At 40.9% G+C, this 20,599-nt stretch overlaps 1 protein-coding gene and 1 non-coding gene across 16 annotated transcripts in view; one reads left to right on the forward strand and one right to left on the reverse strand.

The window, feature by feature from the left end:
* Positions 1–20,599, reverse strand: part of CARMIL1 (capping protein regulator and myosin 1 linker 1) — a 352,154-nt gene that overhangs the window by 326,569 nt on the left and 4,986 nt on the right. The window lies entirely within an intron of this gene.
* On the forward strand, positions 10,767–10,873 carry LOC141568710 (U6 spliceosomal RNA). Its single transcript, XR_012491934.1, has one exon. It is a non-coding gene; the product is annotated as a U6 spliceosomal RNA (small nuclear RNA).

The following is a 20,599-nucleotide window of genomic DNA, read 5'->3' on the forward strand; positions in this document are numbered from 1 at the left end:
TGGGTTATGTCAGATAAGGCCGCTGAGTAACTTTATCCGGCACCTGAGAAAACCCGTGTGGTCTTGAGATTTGTACTCCAGGGCTGCATCTTTTACTAGACAAATATTCTGCATACACTATGAAAAGATCACTACTAGAAGTAGGGGGCTTGATACAAAAGTACAGTGAGGAAATGGTCCTGGGCTCTAGAACAGTTTATAGCCCCCGCAGGGATGCAGCCTGAGAACAAGAGCATCCTGATCACGCGCTTGGTCGGCCACGAGTCTTTTAAACGGGCCTTGAAATAAGCCCTGGCCTACATTCCCGGAACCTGTTACCCTGAAGGAACTCAGCCAACTATCTGAGCAACAAGTTAAAAAGCATTGTGGGGTGACTTGTGTGGCGGAACCCAGTAGACCAGCTGCATGAAGGTACTTGTATTCTTCCCCAGGTTTGAATAGTAAAGAGAGAGGAATAGATGCCTGGAAGGATAAGAGCGGTACTAACAAATTGGATAGGGTCAATAAAAATAATTCAAACTGGAAAAAAATTCTTTGCACCACCGAATTTTTAGAAAATGATTCACAAGGCTGATGTGAACTCTACTGCCTGTATTTCCAATGTTTTTGAAAAAGTAACTCTGAGCACCTCCCTCAAAAGAGATGGTACTGAGAGGCCTTAACGGGGGGGGGAGGGGGGGAGAGGGGGGAATTAAGCGAAAATGTTACTGGGGTCAGAGTAATAGGTCCTGGGATAAATATGGTGAGCTGGCCTCTTTGGTCTGATTTCAGGAAGTGAAGCAAGGTCTGAGATTTTCCTGTAACATGCCCTGTGCAGGCTTCTTTGGGGAAACATGTGGAAATGAACAGCTTCCATCTCCCATCTTTCCCATAATGCTGACTTCAATGTACATCAGGACCCTGGGTGGGAAGCGTTTTTAAACACAACGTCTGACAATTACATTTGCGAACTCATCCTAGGAAAAGTGCTACATAGCTCATTGCTGAATATCACCACGGTCACTGCGGGGACAGAGTCCCAGAGAGCAGTTTCCAGGTTCTCGGCCTCGCGTGGGGAGGTGCTGGCTCGGGTGGTGAGTGACCATCAACTGTGATTGGTTGGCCATCAGCTGTAGCCGGTTGGCCGATTAGCTACTAATGTAACTGCGGGGCTGCGTTGATTGGTTGGTTGTTTTGCAGGCAGAGAAGTGAATGGCGGACTGCGGATCATGTGGCTACTACTGCGGGTGTCTTGCCCGGCAGCCAGAGAGAATATAGTGGTTTGGCTCCCCTACCTATGGCTCCGTGGGTGTTCCTTTTTGGCCTCACCATATCCTGCGTTCTTATGTGGGGAGCAGGACCAGAGGCCCCACAGGCCACCCCGCACGACAGTCACTTTCAAAGTCCTCCCCTTGGGAAGCTAAGCACCGACGCCAGCATCTAGTCCACCCTTCAAAGCAATTTTGGAACTCTTTTTCTGGAATGGCCATCAAAGCTGTCATCGTATTACCCTTGAGGTCCCGAATGTCATCAAAATGTCTTCCTTTCAATATTTCCTTTATCTTCAGATAAAGAAAGAAGTCACTGGGGGCCAGATCAGGTGAGTAGGGAGGGTGTTCCAATATAGTTATTTGTTTACTGGCTAAAAACTCCCTCACAGACAGTGCCATATGAGCTAGTGCATTGCCATGATGCAAGAGCCATGAATTGTTGGTGAATAGTTCAGGTCATCTAACTTTTTCACGCAGCCTTTTCAGCACTTCCAAATAGTAAACTTGGTTAACTGTCCAGTTGGTACAAATTCATAATGAATAATCCCTCTGATATCAAAAAAGGTTAGCAACATCATTTTCACTCTTGATCTGGACTGATGGAACTTTTTTGATCATGGAGAATTGGCTGACTTCCTAACTTGCACTTTGACGCTTTGTTTCAGGGTCATGTTGGTACACCCATGTTTCGTTACCAGTGATAACATGGCCCAAAACATCGTCTCGCCTCTCCAAAAGGTCTTGGCAAACTTTGACTCTCCTTTGCTTTTGTCCATCAGTGAGCTCCTTCAGGATCATTTTTGCACACACCTTTCTCATGCCAAGATTTTCAGTTAAAATTTTCCTGTTTCTCTATCGATGTTTACTTGGTCTGCTATGCTTCTCACGGCCAATGATTCTGACGCACAATTTGACAAATTTTTGCAATGTTTTCGTCAGTTCTGCTCGTTACTGGCCGCCCTGACCTCTCTTCATCAGCGACATGTTCTCTCCCCTCAGAAAAATATTTAATCCATTTGTACACTGCTGTTCTCTTCATGGCATTATCCCCATAAACTTGGACTAATATGTCCCTGATTTCACTTCCACTCTTCGCAAGTTTAACAAGAAATTTAATGTTTGTTCATTGCTCTAATTCAAGCTCAGACATTCTTGCAACAGCACAGAAAAACACTCAACAACAATAATGAACACCACTCAGCAAGACACGGCCACAGGTTGACACGAACACAGCTGTAAGACACTGATACACCAAGGTTATGAAAGCTTACTGAGCTATTTGTACAGTGCTGCCAATGTACAAGTTAAGCACACAGTGGCAAGTTCACGAACATAATTGTCGTACCTCGTAAAGAGGCAGGAGTTGCCCTGTGATTCTGAGGCACAGCCAGGCTGAGAATCTCCACATTAAGGAAACAGCTGGCCTTGAAACCTGTCTGCAGGGACCACTGGTCTTCTCATATAAGGATATGTTTATTGGGCTCTTCCAGGTGACAAGGAACAGCCAATAGCCTGAGCTCATAATGGTCCAATGTGAGGACACCTAGCAAACTGAGAGAGGCAAGCAAGCAAGACAGGAAACCCTGTCAGCAGTTGCCCAGTGGATCTTGTAGAAAACTGATAAATACTGTTCCTAGATCTATTAAATAGTTTCGTCCACTCAACTTGACTTTAGGAGTCACCGTTTCTAAAGCAATCATCCAGTGCTCTGTCACACTCTTCCTGTGTCTACTGTTCCAGCCACAACTGGCTCAGTAACAATCTCTTCATGCTCCATGGCTGCTTACACAGGGCTTGCCTCATGCCTCTGCTTTCTTCTTGTTTCTGTGTCTCTATATCTCAAACTCCCATGAGGAAGAATCTGTCCAATACAGATCTGCCCTGTGAGCCAGAGCTGTGAGGTAGAGGCTGTTGGTTGGCCTGTAGAGACCCACGGGGCCAGAGGGATGGGGGCGGGGGGGGGGTGGGGGTAGGGCCAGGCACAACTACCCCTAGTTCAATCACCAGGCCCAGAGGTGGGGTTGCCGGTACCCAGTACAGGAAGGCTGAGGAAAGGAACCCCTCCAAAGGAAGCTGTGGACAAACAGGTTCTCAGAGGGGACAATATGACCAACAGACACGTAGCATGACTTACCCAGCAAAAGTCCTTTTCCTAAGCAGATTTCAAAGTTCTGTATATGGTGGCTGATGATAATGTCTCAGTAAGGCTTAAGAGTATCTAATCGGTGCTTACTTGAGAATCTAACTCAGTGTTTCTCAAATTTCGATGTGCATCAGAATCACCTAAAAGGCTGGTTAAAACATCACTGGGCACGGCACCCAGAGTGTGTGATTCTGTAGCTCTGGATAGGACCCTAAGAATTTGCATTTCTAACAAGTTCCCAGGTGACACTTAACTTTCTGTTCTAATTAAGAACCACTGGTCAAACCGATTAGGTATCTTAACACAAACTTCTGTTTGGTGCCATCTGGTATTTTTGTCTTATATGAATATATATAGGTATCTACATAATTCAAAAATAAGTATTTTAAAATGCATCCTTTTGATTTTGAGGTAAATCAACCATACCTATATTATAAAACTACAAATGTTCATATTTAGCTATAACTTATAGGCTAAGTATGACTAGGTATACATTGCTCTCTGACATTTTGGAACCCACTGATCTAAACCAGTGGCTCTTAACTGGGGACAATTCTAGAACTCGGAGAACACCTGACAATGTCTACAGACATTTTTAATTATTACAACTGGGAGAAGGGGCTGCCAGCATTTGGTGGGTAGAGACTAGGGATGCTGCTTGACATCCTTTAAAGCACAGGCAACCTCTACAACAAAGAATTATTTGGGGGACCTCCCATAAGATTGTCAGCTAATTTCTCAACAGAAACTCTGCAAGCCAGAAGGGAGGGGCACGGAATATTCAAAGTGATGAAAAGCAAGGACCTACACCCAAAACTACTCTATCCAGCAAGGCTATCATGTAAAATTGGAGGAGAGATAAAGAGCTTCCCAGGCAAGAAAAAGCTAAAGGAGTTCATCACCACCAAATCAGTATTACAAGAAATGTTAAAGGCACTTCTGTAAGAAGAAGGGAAAAAATAAAACACATAAATATGAATAATAAAATGGCAATAACTATGTATCCATCAATAATCACTATAAACATAAATGGATTAAATGCTCCAATCAAAGACTTAGGGTAACTGAATGGATAAGAAAACAAGACCCATACACATGGTGTCTACAAGAGATCCACTTCAGATCGAAAGACACACACAGACTGAAAGTAAAGGGATGGAAAAAGATATTTCATGTAAATGGAAACAAACAAACAAACAAAAAGCTGAGGTAGCAATACTTATACCAGACAAAATAGACTTTAAAACAAAGGCTATATATAAGAAACAAAGAGGGACATTACATAATGATAAAGAGATCCAACAAGAGGAAATAACTCTAGTAAACATCTGTGCACCCAATAAAGGAGCACGTAAATATATAAAACTAATATTGACTGACATAAAGGGAGATCGACAGTAGCACAATCATTATAAGGGACTTTAATGTTTAATACCCCCCTGACACCAATGGACAGATCTTCCAGACAGAAAACCAAGACGGAAATAGATGCCTTAAATGACACACCAGACCAGATGGATTTAATTGACATTTTTAGAGCATTTCACCCCAGAGCAGCAAAACACCCTCTTTTCAAGTGTATATGGAAGATTTTCCAAGACAGACCACGTCTTAGGGCACAAAACAAGTCTCAATAAATTTAAGAAAAAACAAAATAAAGACTTATTTGATCCAAAATGTCAATAGTGCTGATACTGAGAAACGCTGATCTATAGATTGTTTAGAAATTGAGAATCCAGCCTGCCCTGGAATCCTCAAGTGTGGAAAAGCATAGCTCCATGAGCCAATGACCCCCAATGGGCCGCTCGTCACAAAACAAAAGCAACCACAACGGAAATCCAAGGGGAAACGTGGACTGAGTGAGGCTCGGGAGCACACAGCAGTGCCCCGAGGCAGCCAGCATTGCCCTGCAGGGTGAGGAGAAGCCACCACTGGTTTTTGGGTTTCTTTGAAATCTGACTAACCTGGAAGTGAAAGAGAGGCTCGGGCATATTTCTCAATACATCCAGATTTGCGGTGAAAAGGAAATGAAAAAAGACACCCAAGGTAAAAATTGTTGAGACACAGTTCTCAACAACGTCCTTAAACGCTTTCTTAGAGAATTTTCAAAAGCAATGCAGCCTCTTTGAGAGCAGCAGAGTGCAAAACTCCTAAACCCATTTCCGTAGATAGTCGATACTAGTTTAAAATGACTCTGAGCAGGAAAAAAACATCGAAACAAGTATCTCACAGAGGGCCAGGAAAAGATGCAACCTTGAGGTAATTCTTTTAGAATATTTATATAAAATATACCTGAATAATCTGTGGCTATGGATACATAATAAGATTGTTATAATCAGAGCATTTAGCACCACTGCAAAATCCCTGACAACAGTAACAATGCTAAGATTTACTGATGACTTACTATACGCCAGACACTATTGAAAATATTTTATGCATAATATCTTCATTTAACTTCCCAAACAAACCTATGTAGTAGGTTCCATTAGTATGCCTATTTTACAGATAACAAAAGTGAGACATAGAGAGGTTAAGTCACTTGCCCAAGGTTAGACAGCAACATTCAGCAGTTCCAGGATTCAAACCCAGACTGATCGAATAACGCAGAGAAAGCTGCTAAAAGACAGGGAACTAAAAACGTCTGTGAAGACATTAAAAAAATAAAAGCCTCCAAATTGGGAATGAAGAAGTTAAATTATCACTCTTTGCAGATGACATGATGCTATATATAGAAAACCCTAAAGACTCCACCAAAAAGCTATTAGAAACAATCAACGAATACAGTAAAGTTGCTGGCTACAAAATCAACGCACAAAAGTCCATTGCCTTCCTATATACTAACAATGAAATCTCAGAAAAAGAAATACAAAAAACAAGCCCTTTTGCAATTGCAGCAAAAAGAATAAAATACCTAGGAATAAACTTAACCAAGGACGTGAAAGACCTATATGCTGAAAACTATAAGACATTTTTGAAAGAAATTGAAGAAGACACAAAGAAATAGAAAGACATTCCGTGCTCATGGATTGGAAGAATCAACATAGTTAAAATGGCCATATTACCCAAAGCAATATACAGATTCAATGCAATCCCCATCAAAATCCCAATGGCATATTTTAAAGAAATAGAACAAAAAATAATCAGATATGTTTGGAACCACAAAAGACCCCGAGTAGCCAAAGCAATCTTAAGAAAAAAGAACAATAATGGAGGTATCATACTTCCTGACTTTGGCTTGTACTACAGGGCTACAATAATCAAAACAGCATGGTATTGGCAGAAAAACACATAGACCAATGGAATAGAATTGAGAACCCAGAAAGAAAACTACATAAATATGGACAGATAATTTTTGACAAAGAAGCTAAAAACATACAATGCAGCAAAGACAGCCTCTTCAATAAATGGTGCTGGCAGAATTGGATAGCCACGTGCAAAAGAATGAAACTGGACTGCTATCTGTCACCATGTACCAAAGTTAATTCAAATGGATCAAAGACTTAAGCATAAGACCTGACACAATAAACTGCATAGAAGAAAACATAGGTACTAAACTTATGGACCTCGGGTTCAAAGAGCATTTTATGAATTTGACTCCAAAGGCAATGGAAGTAAAAGCTAAAATAAACGAATGGGACTATATAAAACTTAAAAGCTTCTGCACAGCAAAAGAAACCATCGACAAAATAAAGAGGCAACCAACTGAATGGGAGAAGGTTTTTGCAACCAGTGCCTCCAATAAGGGGCTAATATCCAAAATATATAAGGAACTCATGAAACTCAACAACAGAAAAACAAACAACCCAATTGAAAAATGGGCAGAGGACTTGAAGAGACATTTCTCCAAAAAGGACATACAAATGGCAAATAGACATATGAAAAAATGCTCAACATCACTAATCATCAGAGAAATGCAAATCAAAACCACAATGAGATATCACCTCACCCCAGTCAGAATGGCTATCATCAACAAGACAAATAGCAACAAGTGTTGGAGAGGCTGTGGAGAAAAAGGAACCCTCATACACTGTTGGTGGGAATGCAGACTGGTGCAGCAGTTATGGAAGGCAGTGTGGAGGTTCCTCAAAAAATTACGAATAGAATTACCATATGACCCAGCAATCCCTCTCCTGGGTATCTACCCAAAAAATCTGAAAACATTTATCCATAAAGACATGTGTGCTGCAATGTTCATTGCAGCTTTGTTCACGGTGGCCAAGACATGGAAACAACCAAAATGTCCTTCGATAGATGAATGGACAAAGTTGTGGTATATACACAATGGAATACTATTCGACGGTAAGAAAAGATGATATAGGAACATTTGTGACAACATGGATGGATCTTGAGAGTATAATGCTAAGCGAAATAAGTCAGACAGAAAAAGCAGAGAACCATATGATTTCACTGATATGTATTATATAAATCAAAAACAACAAAAGAACAAGACAAACAAATGAGAAACAAAAACTCATAGACACAGACGATAGTTTAGTGGTTACCAGAGGGTAAGGGGGGTGGGGGGTGGGAGATGAGGGTAAAGGGGATCAAATATATGGTGATGGAAGGAGAACTGACTTTGGGTGGTGAACACACAATGGGATTTATAGATGATGTAATACAGAATTGTACACCTGAAATCTATGTAATTTTACTAACAATTGTCACCCCAATAAATTTAATAAAATAGATATGTAAAAAAAAAAAAACTATGAAAAAAATAAATAAAAGCCATCCCTGAATTCAAAGCCAACTATACCACAAGCATCACCCTCCAGAATACTAAAACGTAGAGCCCAACTCTGATGGACAGAGAACTGGTTATTTCCAGAGAACACAGTGCCAGACAGAAAGGAATTGCGTCTGAAGGCTACCTGCAGATTCAGCACTGACAGTACTTGCCCTGCGTCACGGACAACCTGCACATTTCAGATGTAAAGACAGATGCCACTTTCATTATCTCCACCGCAAAAACACACAAATGGGACAATGCTTAAGAAACTCTAAGTGACAAAGTGCTAATAGTAGCTTCTCCTGTGCTCCAGATGCTCTGCTAACAAACAACACTGGACAGGAAAGACTGGACCAACTTCCTACATCCTTGTCGAGAAAGAGATAAATACTGAATGGAGACCCCAGCACATTCACCACAGAGACCTTTTAGAGGAGTGTAAATTGGCAGAGGGATAAGGGCTGCTTAAACTCCAACAGTTTTTCCAGAGAGGTAACTGTTGAAAAGGAAACCTCTCAGAACTTCAGTTAACTCACAGATGAATTTGGAGGGGACGAAGCTTCTGATGAGGAGCAGGCCCGAGAGACATTAATGGAGTATCCACACAAACAAGGCAAGTACTGGGCAGTGTAGTTCTGATCTTCAGCAGCACACAGAGTGCCTGGGATTCAGGGAACAACACTGCACAAAAAGTGTCCCCGAACTGCAACATTTTTGCTATCCCACGGACGCAGGCAAAGAATAGACACTGACCCACAGCAATTTAAAAGAAAAGGAATTGGGATACACCCAGTGCCAAACTGGCCTGCCCATGACTGAAAAGGAAAGCAAGCACACAGGCTTCTCTCCAGATCTGTCTCCTTCTGATGCCCTGGAAGGAAGATATCATCTTTGTTTGGTTGCTAGTGACAACTAATTTAGGACAGCAGGATTCAGAAAACCGAAAATGCCGACCAATAACACCTTACCAACCAGCCCAGATTTCCATTTGCTAAAATTCAGATTAGAGTCAACACAAGAGTGTCACTGGGCCTGGTAGGGCTGGGGAGTCTGGAATCAAACAGCAGAGAGACTGTCTTTAAAGAGCCTTGCAAGGCTTCAGAAATCTCAGGAACTTCCAGACATCTGGTTTCTCTCATTTTTCCTTGTCTATTCCACAGAGTGACAAGGAATGTGGAAATGGAAGGGGTCCTATGAGCTTGTTTGCTGACCAGCATGGGGGTTCCTGGGGAACATCCTCCTACCGGCCAGTCTTGGAAGGGAAGACAACCACGAGCAGCATGGTACACACAGCAGCCTGAAAGGAGAAGGCAGGCTGAGTACTCCTCCAGGAAGAAGGATTCCATCAGGGGTTGCTCCTAGGAGAGCTGGCAAGTCCTCATTACCTGGACATACCCCTCACTGGTTGGGGAAGACAGGGCAAGGGTGAGGAAATGGGGAAGTGAAGTGGGAACAGAAAGAAGGAGCCACTACAGCGGAGGGGGGAAGGACCATGCAACTGAAAAGATTTCGTGGCAGCTACATAGGTGAAGTAAGCTGCTTTCAGAACAGTCTTGGAAGAAAAGTAACGTCTCCTTTCCTTTGATACTAAAATATCTTCTAAGACACAGAACTAGCTGCACATGCTTATTAGCTTAGGGGTCTTCTTAACCCGTAAGCTAATAATGAAAGTTTGCCTAATGAAAGTGTCATGTGCCTTATCATTTGCAAATCTGCTCAGCAACCATTCATCAGTGCATTCAAGGACCCAAGGTTATCAAGTCCTACGATAAAAGCAAAGATCAAAGACCAAAATCATGTAGCGAGGGTCCAGCGAAGGAAAAGGCTATGGCTGATCCAGCAGCAGGAGCCAGTCAGAAGGCAATAAAGAGCAGTAACTCTGGAATTCCACTTGTAGTCACCAGTAAACACAAGAGTCACAGGACCTTTCCATGCATGCAAACAGTCTGTAGAAGACGGTACATCCACACAGGAAGACCTGTGAAGGGCCCTAAGTTGCAAGAAAAAAGTTTGCCTAGGGAGACAGGGTCCAAGGAGAACTGGCCTAAGAAATGCAAGGACTTTAACAAAGAGAACAAGCCATTCTGCTAAGTAGGTTTTTTTAAGAAGACAATAAAATTGATGAGGTAGGGGAATTATTCTCTATTGAGACTTCCTGAACAACAATCAGGTGAGAAATGCATCCTTTAGAAACCCTGTCAGGCAACAATTCCACTTCCAGGAATTTATCCAAGAGAAATAAATATGAGGATGTGCACATTTATAAGGCAAAATATTGGAAGCAACCTGAATATATCACGGTAAGTGTCAGATAAATTATGATACATAATCTATAATGGATTAATGGAGTACCACGCAGAAATTCAAAACATAGCTATATATATTATCACAACAGAAGTCTTTGACCTCAAAAATTAAATTTTAAAAGTAGAATACAAAATACTATTTATGATTCCATTTTAAAATATATCATATATTTTATGTATGTTAGCATAGAAAAATATGGAAAACATATTTTTTCCAAATACATCTGAATTAATAGGACTACATTTTGCTTTCTTACATTTTATAATTTTTTAATAATGCAAATAGCATAGATACTTTCAAATTTTAAAAAAACAAACAAGAAGAAAACTTTCAAGTGCTTTCTTCAACAGCACATATACTAAAAATGGAAAGATACAGAAAAGACTAGCATGGCCTCTGCACAACGATGGCACAAAAATTCATGAAGTATTCCATATGAAAGAAGAAAGAAAGAAAGGAAGGAAGGAAGGAAGGAAGGAAGGAAGGAAGGAAGGAAGGAAGGAAGGAAGGGAGAAAGAAAAAGAAAGAGCAAGCTTTTCCAATGCTCAGGCAACATAGCACTCTTCACCTGTTCAATTGGTTTTCTACACAGTCTGGAGGAAAGATTCTGTGATACCACACACCACATCCCCCCTTCAAGAGGCAATACCCAAAGGAGCCCATTAAATACTCTGAGAAAGTCTGCTTAATTCAGTTTAACAGGGTTTGCCAAACATCTGTGATCACAAAACACTTACAGTTTTAAAGGCTAAATGACAAAGTAGGATGACTCCAAACCAAGGTGAAAAGTCTGGACGCAGTGTCCAAAGAGAGCAGGAAGTGAGCATAATTGTCCTGAGAACTAAATGATCATGTAAACTAGCTTCAAATACTTGAATCGCACTCATGGGGAGGAGGGAGCAAAACTCTTCTGTGATCTTCAGTAAACGCCACACTGGAATGAATGCAAAAAAGTTACTGAGAAGCCAATTCCAGCCCAAACTAAGAAAGGGCTTTCTGAGACTTTTGCTTTTCCCACCATGAAAATAGTGAAGCAAAAAGTGGATACACAGCTACCAGGGATGTTATAGAAGAAACTTCCCATGGGCTAGAATGCATGGTTAGATGGCCACCAAAAGTCCCAGGCCAAATTCTCTGGGCAACAAGCAAGAAGGGCAAGATCTGCACAATTTCCCCAGACTCAGCTTAAGTCAGTTTGTCCAAACCAGGTCCCATCTGGAGGACATGCCTACCAATCCTAGTCAATGTCCATCAATGTTCTGAGACCCCTGAGCCTAGGAAACAGCAGAAATACACAGATGTCTCCCTAGCAGGGGCTAAACACATTCATCTCTAACCTTTGTCACAGGCTGGAAATACTCTAAGTACAGTTTAGGTTATTTGTACATCCCTGTTTCAACCTCTAAGAGGACCTGCTGTGCACCTACCCACATCTAGAGAGACCAACACACATGTGGGCCAAAGGTCAAGAGACGATGTTTTCAAAAAGAAAAACTCTCTTGGGCCGGCCCAGTGGCTAAGGCGGTTGGAGCTCCATGCTCCTAACGCCGAAGGCTGCCGGTTCGATTCCCACATGAGCCAGCGCCAGATGGCTCAGTTGTTTGGAGCGCAGGCTCTCAACCACAAGGTTGCCGGTTCAACTCCCGCAAGGGATGGTGGTCTGCACCCCTGCAACTAACAACGGCAACTGGACCTGGAGCTGAGCTGCACCCTCCACAACTAAGATTGAAAGAACAACAACTTGACTTGGAAAAAGTCCTGGAAGTACACACTGTTCCCCAATAAAGTTCTGTTCCCCTTCCCCAAATTAAAAAAAAGTAAAGAAAAACTCTCTTCCCAAAGACAAAGATGAGTAAAAGGACACAGTGGGTGAAAGTGTTTTATTAAGACACACACACCTCAACCCCAAGCATCATTCCTTTCCCTCCTTTACTTTACCCTTTTCTCAGATTTTGGGGTAAATGGGAGGGGGGGGAGGGGGGGAGAGAGAGAGAGAGAGAAAGAGAGAAACATAACAGAGATTTAGACAACAATATGCCATATATATATATATATATATATGATCTCCAAATTGTTGTATTCTATTAAAAAACAAGCATTTTATAAAGGGGAGGAAGATTAGGAGAGAAAAAAATCTTCTCTCCTTAATTTTGCATTTGTCAATCTACTTTAACAATAACTATTAAGAGTGTTTCCAATGAAATGAAACATAAAGGTGCTACAGTAACCTTTTCTCTGTAACTGTTTTATAACTACAAAAAAAAAGAGTCCTCCCTGTTCATTCCATATTGTGGTTAGATACCTTGGCTCCTCGAGGTCCTCAATGCCCCTTTCACAATACTCCCTGTCCTCCCCTCCTCCCCAGAGCGGCTAAATCCCAGAGGCTGGAAAACAGTATCTTTTCAAGAACAATGAAAAGTTACACCAGGGCTGGTATATGTTCAACAGCTTCTTGCCCAAGGTCATTTGACCCTCCTATCTTAACTACAGAAAAAACTGGGGCAGTTAAAGAGAGAGTAGAATGTAAATGCAGCTCAGGTAACAAGTTCAAGTTGGCCAGAACTGCCTCCTGGAAATATGTGCCCAGAGCCAGAGACTGCCTCCAACCCCTACCCAACATCAGCGGGAGCTGACTCCAGGTTTTGAGTTGGGGTAAATTCTGAAGCACTCAAATATGAATTTATTTTGAATTTCCCAGAACTTCTGCCAGGACCCTTGGCAACAGCGGGTGCTCTCTGATACCCACTCCTGCAAGATTGTTTCAGAGTTGTTGCTATTTTCTAAGCTCAATTTTCTAAGTCGTGTAACTTCACCCAGGTGCTTTGAAAATTACCTATGCACTGAATTGTAAGTGATCCTTAAAAGCTGAGACTCCTAGTAGTACCACAAAGAGAACTGTTCAAATTACCCCACAACTGGTACAAGACCTCTCACAGAAGGAAGGAAGTCCAGAGGACAGAACAATGATTTTCCAACAGTGTTACTCAGAAGCCACAGCAATCTACAGACATCTGACATAAATTTCATTCTTACATCAATTTTAACTACTGGAATAAAACACGAACATATGATTTGATCTGTTAACAGCAAATTTAACATAATGGAGATCAACAATTAGGGGAGCTGTGTTGTCATAATAACCCACTTTTGTACAGAACTCAGAATAAAGTTTCTACAGCCACCTCCACATAGAAAGCATCCTTAGATTGCAAACCTGTTTTTAAAACAGTGATATTTGTATCGCTTAACTGGTGAGTGGGTAGTGGCTCTATCCTGTGCAGCCAAAACAACATCCAATCTCCCTTCTGTTTCTAATTCATGTTCATCAGAACAGCTTCACTGAAATCACTGCTCGGGTTTATACCCTTTGGGCTTTAACTATAAGCTTGCAAAACATACTCTTAAAATATCACCACTTTATGAGTTCCATGGAAAATTATGTTTTAAAAGAGTACTATCAGTTTAAAAACAAAAAAATGTGTATGAAAACCATTGGTCAAGCTGATATCACCAAAAAGTAGCTACAAAACAGATTCCAGAGTGGATATTTGTCTGAGAAAGTAACACCACAGGCTGTGCTGCTGAGTCAATTTAGTTAGCAGAGATTGGGGAATTATGAAAAGATTAAACAGACTGGTCATGTGAAATGAACATGGCCTGGTATAAAAGAACAATGCTTTCCATATCAGAGAATATCTGAGATTTAAAGTAAGCCATGATTAAGTGTGTCAAATGCTTACAAAACTTAGGTCAAAGTCCCTTTGTTGTGTATTTTTTTAAACAAACAGGTAGTAGTAGAGTTTATATTTTGAGTTAACAAAAGACAGCACTGCCACCAAAATATTTTAAGGATATGTTACCAAAAAAAAAAATTCTTTTATTTTTCAACATTTTCAAAGTTTAGTTATTCCAATCAAGCATAATTAAGATGCTTAAAAGTGATAAATAGTCAGACAAAAGAAAATACGTTAAAGAGATTAACTTTTCCAAAAAAAAGGTTAACTTTTCAAAAGAAAACAAACGAAAAATGCAGCTCAGGTAACAAGTTCAAGTTGGCCAGAACTGCCTCCTGGAAATATATGCCCAGAGCCAGAGCCAGGTAAACAAACTGAAACAGTTAAATTTGTGTGCCTTTTCCCCTACCTGCTCAGTCTAACAAGAAAGGAGGTCCTGCTTCTGGCCCATTTTATGAGGGGTCTGGAAGAACACAGGGTTGGCAGATGACATAACCCAAATTCCAAAATAAAACAGAATAAACAAAGCTGAGGCCTGGAACAGACCTTCCACCTACTCCAGAGCCACCATCCTGGGAGAGAGGAGGTCATATTCCTGCCCCGACAAGCAATGGCACAAGCATGGTGGGAGGTCAGCAGGGATCTCGCTTCCTCCTAACAATGTTCTTCTTTCAACCATTAGTCCTTACAGAAAGTCCAAGCAATACCAAATGTTGCCAAGGATTTGGACAGACTGGATCCCTCATACATTGCTGGCAGGACTACACAGTGTACGGCCATTCTGGAAAATAGTTGACAGCTTCTTAGGAAACTAAACAAGCAATCCCAATGAAAACCTACAATGGCACTCTGTGGCGTTGATCAAGGAGACAAGAAGACTTACGTTCACACAAAAGTCTGTAACCAAACGCTTATATCCGTTTTATTCCCAATAGCCTAAAAGTGGAAACAGACTGCAGGTCTACCATGGGTGAGTGGGAACACAGACTGTGGCACATCCATACGTGGAATGTGGCATACATTGTGTGATTACGCTAATATCATATTCTTGAAGAAACAAAATTATAGAAATGGAGAACAGACTAGTAGCTACCAGGGGTGAGAGAAGTGCCAGGTGCATGTGGCTGTGAAAGGCAATATGAGGGACCCCCGTGGTGATGCAAACAGGATCAGTCTCAGCATTCTGGCTGCGACACTGAACAATAATTTTGGAAGATAGGGGAAACAGGATAAAGGGTAAAAGGATATTTCTGTAGTATTTCTTACAAATTATGCCCATACATCTACAATTATCTAAAAATGAAAAGTTTAATTTAAAAAGAATACATAAATTAAAATACATTTTTAAAAGTGCCAGGTACTGCAAAAATTGAGTGAAGATTCAATTAGCAAATGGGAGAATGGAATAAGAGTCTAGGAAGCACAGAAGCACTTCCTAATGACATCCCCTAAAGACACTAGAGAAAGGTATGACAGCAACAGATGACATGTGGCCAGTGTGTGGCCTCCAATGCTGCCCACCACTTAGATAAAAACTACAGAGCTAAAGGTCCATTCCTAGGAGAGCACTCCTAATGACGGGTTGCCTGTTCCAGCCTGGTCCAGCTTCCCTTGAAACTGACCCAAGAGATACCAGCCTGGGCCTGTTCCAACCCAATTTCCCAACCTATGGTCATTAGGGTCTCTGGACATACAAGTTTGGGAAAGACAGCACCCTTTACCTCATTCTTAGAAATGTACAATGCATACAGGTGTATTAAAGGCTCTGAAAAGCCATGTAGAAAGAAGCCGGTTTATCTTTAACACCCTGGCTAACAAACTTATTTGACCCTAGAACACTCTTCCTCCGAGACCCCAAGCATTTCTGATTTCATTTGACCGTAACATACCTTAGGGATTCTAGATCTAGTCAGGTGCACCCCATCCTGCTAAATAGGTGCCACAAACTACTAATAAACCTTCTTGGCCTCATGGTGAACCGAGCTCAAACTCTCAATGAAGGCAGTGGATACCTACGCATCAAAAGGATTGGGCATTTTCCATGCCACTGAAAAAACAACACAGGGCCCCTCGGTCCCCTTCGCTTTATCTGTTGGGTGTTTATCACGTGCTAGGCACTGTGCTAAGCTGCATGTAAATATATCCCAGTTAATCTTAAAAGCAACCACTTACAAATAGACACTGTTAAAACGTCTGTTTCATTAGCAAAAGGAATTAAGGCTTAACATTGCCATAAAGTGGCTGGGCCACAGTGTGAACCAGGTGTGGCACCAAAGTCCAAGTTCTTAACCACTGACCTCTACTGCCTCCTTAGAGAAGAGAGGATACAGTTCATGTGAATGCTATTAAAAACAGGTGGGAAGAGACAAACCTGTCTAACCAGTCCCAACTTTCATCTGATATGGCAACTGCAAGGGAAGGAATCAGCTCTATGCCTGGCGTTCTCCACTGCGCACACCTTGCTCCAGCCGTAATGGTATGTTTCCCTAACATGCTAAGCTCCCTCTGGCTTCCAGGCATATTCTGTTCTGTTTGTCCAGAACGTGTCTCTATCCCTTGGCTAACTCTGACTCATCCATCGAGTATCAGCTTCTTATCTCCTTTCTTCTGGAAGTCTTCCCTGACTCTCAGGCCTGAGTTAGGGCCCCTTTGTGCTGTCACAACCCCAATCACCCTGCTCAGAGCACACCTCAAAGCACTGCCTGCTGACATGTTTACCTCCCAGTAGACTGTGAGCTCTGAGTCCCATGAAGGTAGAATCTATGTGCATCTCGTACGTACCATTTGTCTGGCACACAGTAGGCATTCAATAAGTATGGACCAAGTTAATACATAAATCAATCAAACCAAATCAAATAAACACACGGAGTACTGATCCTTCTAAGATCCACATCTCCCCAATCATTGCTTGAAAGTTTGCAACCACTGAACAGTCCACCAAAGGATGCTTTCTTTTTATTTGGAGCATAATGGTGAAGCAGATAAGCACTGAGTGAGGCAAACCTGGGTTCAAACGGCTCTACCATTAATTGGATAATCTGAAATGAGTTCCTTTAACCTCTCTGAATTTCAATTTCCTCAAATGGAGATATCAATCATGCCTACCTCACAGGATTCCTGTGGGATCAAATAAGGAAATGCATAATTAAGTATTCAAAGCCTAGCACTTGGTCAATACTCAATTAATACTAGCTATTATGGCCATGAGAAGAAGTAAGGTGAAGATAAACCTTCTACAAAAGATAAGCTAGAAATCATATAAAATCTCAAAGTATAAAAAGAGAGAACCAAATAACATTTAACACATTCCTGATTTAATAAGCCCTAGCATGTTTTTTCAGGATGCTCATAATATAAGCCCTATCCCAAAAATAAGCCCCAGTTAAGATCATCAGCCAGACGGATGCATTTAGTACGTCCGTTGCAACACACGATGGACGTATTGAATTATAAAATAATAATATTAATATATAATTAAATAATATTATTGACATTAATACTTAAAATAAATGATAATATAAATTATAATTGAGTATTTGTAAATACCCAAGCAGGAGCCTTTGGATGAGAGGTAAATGCCTATGTAAACAGATGAACTAGAGACTTATTGCCGAATGACCAATCAGAGTACAGACACAATGCACGATTAATGTGCACACTTGATAACGAACGGACGTGATTGTGTCTAATATAAATCTTCATAATTCAATACGTCGTGTGTTGTAACGGATGTACTTAATGCATTCGTGTGAAATAAAGAAACATTTTCTGAATTTTGGTGCCTACAATTTTTCATCGCTTTTGTGTGAACCATCATTCTTAACTGTCATCATTTTTGTTGCCACTCCCGTCTCGTAAGTCTTCAATTAACACTTGATTTAATGGTAGATTTAAAGGGAATAATATTTTGACCCCCAGACAAAATGAGTGCAAAAAGAAAGAGCTATTCCCTTGAGTACAAGAAAGGAATCGTGGAGGACTCCCGGGGCAAGAATCTTATGGCTTTCTGCAAAGAGAAGCTGGATCTCCAAATGGTCCAAAAATGGCGAGCAGAATATGATAACCTCAGTCAACAGGTGGACGAGGGAAATGCTAAGAAGCGCAAGTGTGGATCAGGTCGGCAACCATTATTTCCTGAGCTGGAAGACATCACCTGTGAATGGATTGCTGACAGGAGAGCAAAGGCTTTGGTTGTGCGCAGGGCTGATATTCAAGCATTTTCCCTTGCAATGGCACCACAGTTAGAAATATCCCCAGAAGAATTCAAAGCAGCACAACACTGGCTGGATGGCTTCCTTCAGCGATATGAACTGTTCAAGCTGGAAGATACTGAAGTTATTAAACGTGCACTTGCATTCAAGTCCTTTGTTGATGGCATCGATTTTTCTAAATACCAGCTCTCCAACATGATTGCTATGGATGAAACTGCAGTGTTTATGAGCCAAGGATCTCAAATGACAATTGATCAGAGGGGTGCCTCGTCAATCTACATTCCCTCCACTGGTTACGAAAATGCACGTGTTACTGTATTTTAGCAATTCGTCTGGATGGAAAGAAAGCCCCACCTCTAATCATCACTAAGGGCAAGAAAGATAAGGTTGAACGTGTTTCAGGCATTTACGTTCTTGAAACCAAAAAAGCCTGGTGCACACAAGCAGTTATAAGGAAGTGGGTCAATTTAGTGCTGCCACTTGTTTTGTGAGGTGGCCAAAGAGGTCTGCTAGTCTGGGATTCAGTCAGCACTCACCGCGCTAAAGACATGAAGAACTTCCTTGCAGAGAGAAGAATAGATCAAATAATGATTCCCACAGGAATGACTGCCTCTCTCCAGACTCTTGATATTGCAATAAACAAGCCATTCAAGGATCATCTGCACGTGGAAATCAATGACTACATTGAAAATAGAATTGAGAGAAATCAGTGTGGAAACTTGGTGAAGCCTGGCCTGCAAGAGGTCGTGATTTAGGTGAAGAATTCATGGCATAAAATCACTGACAGCTGTGTTGCCAGTGCACTACGAGCAGGCTACATGGACAAGAAGTGCTCATTTAAGGTGAGCTCTGTTGCTGGACATGAGAGATTGGGGCCAATGGTTCTACAGGAAATGGAGTCGCAAGAAATTCAAGCTGGAATTCAGGGTTTGGAGAGTTATGATGATGTTCCAGAAGAAGATGACATGGCTGTATTTGAATAAATGTAGATTGTTGTACATGAATAAATGTAGATTGTTGTACATGAATAAGTATAGATTGTTGTACATGAAAAAATAAGACATCCCTGAAAATAAGCCCTAATGCATCTTTTGGAGAAAAATTAATATAAACCAGTCTTATTTTGGGGGAAATATGGTACTTAGTGGACTGACAGCCAAAAGAAAGTCAGAAATGCAAATTATACAGAGATCCTCCAATGTTTTAAGTAATTGAATTTCTCAAAATTCAGAAACTCCAAAATCAACTACTTAAAGAAGGTTAATTCATAGACCATCTTGCTGAAACTTGAAGCTTGTCAGACCCTGAATATTTCTATTAATAATTCCTGCCCATGCAAGTAAAGAAAAGTCGAAACAAGTTTACACTAAGCTGCTAGAAACTGCTCAGATTCCAGATTTGGGGAGATAATTGCTTAAATTCAAATACACTTATAATCTGGGTACAACCTTAATCGACTCCAACGAATGCTAAGATGAACCAGAAAAAAAAGAAAAAATTCTTGACATTAAGTACTAATCATAACTATTTTTAAATGGTGCTAACCTAATTTCATTATATTGGACATTAAAATTTGTCTTTGAAATTTAACTTTGCAAATTTTACTCATGACATGAGTTTATTTTTAGTGTGATGAACAGCATCCATACAAAATAATATCATGTACTGGGTTAGGCTATTGTGGCAAACAGTACTTGGCATTTAAGTTGTATAAAAATGGGTCCACCTTGTGAATATTTCATGTAAAAGAACAAATGACAGAAACAAGATTGCATCTTCTACATGACCACCTCCAAAAAATACCAGAATCCTATAATTGAACAACACTAAGTAAAACGTACTTTAAGGAAACTTACTCTTTGTTAAAGCAAACAAAACAGAATGATGGCACCACTCATTTCTACTATGGATGACCTTAATTGTGTAGTCTATATGAACACATTTTGTTGCAGCCCAAAAGTCACTCAAGCTTTCCCATTTCAATTTCTCTGCCATCCTGACTTGTACACACAGAGCACAGAAAAACAGAAGTCATCTATCACCAGCATAATCCTTACATCTACTGGGGAAGGCAGGCAGATATTTTTAAAGATTTTCAAGACATATGTTATCAGAAAGATACTTCAAATTCTGTACCAACTTCAACTGAAGAAACACATTAAAAACATCCTCTTTCAATGACATATACTTGAGATTTGTTTTAAAATACTCCAGGAAAAAAA

The sequence above is a fragment of the Rhinolophus sinicus genome, chromosome 7 (genome assembly GCF_057876585.1).
Source record: "Rhinolophus sinicus isolate RSI-liver-muscle chromosome 7, RSI-T2T, whole genome shotgun sequence".
Taxonomy (NCBI): domain Eukaryota; kingdom Metazoa; phylum Chordata; class Mammalia; order Chiroptera; family Rhinolophidae; genus Rhinolophus; species Rhinolophus sinicus.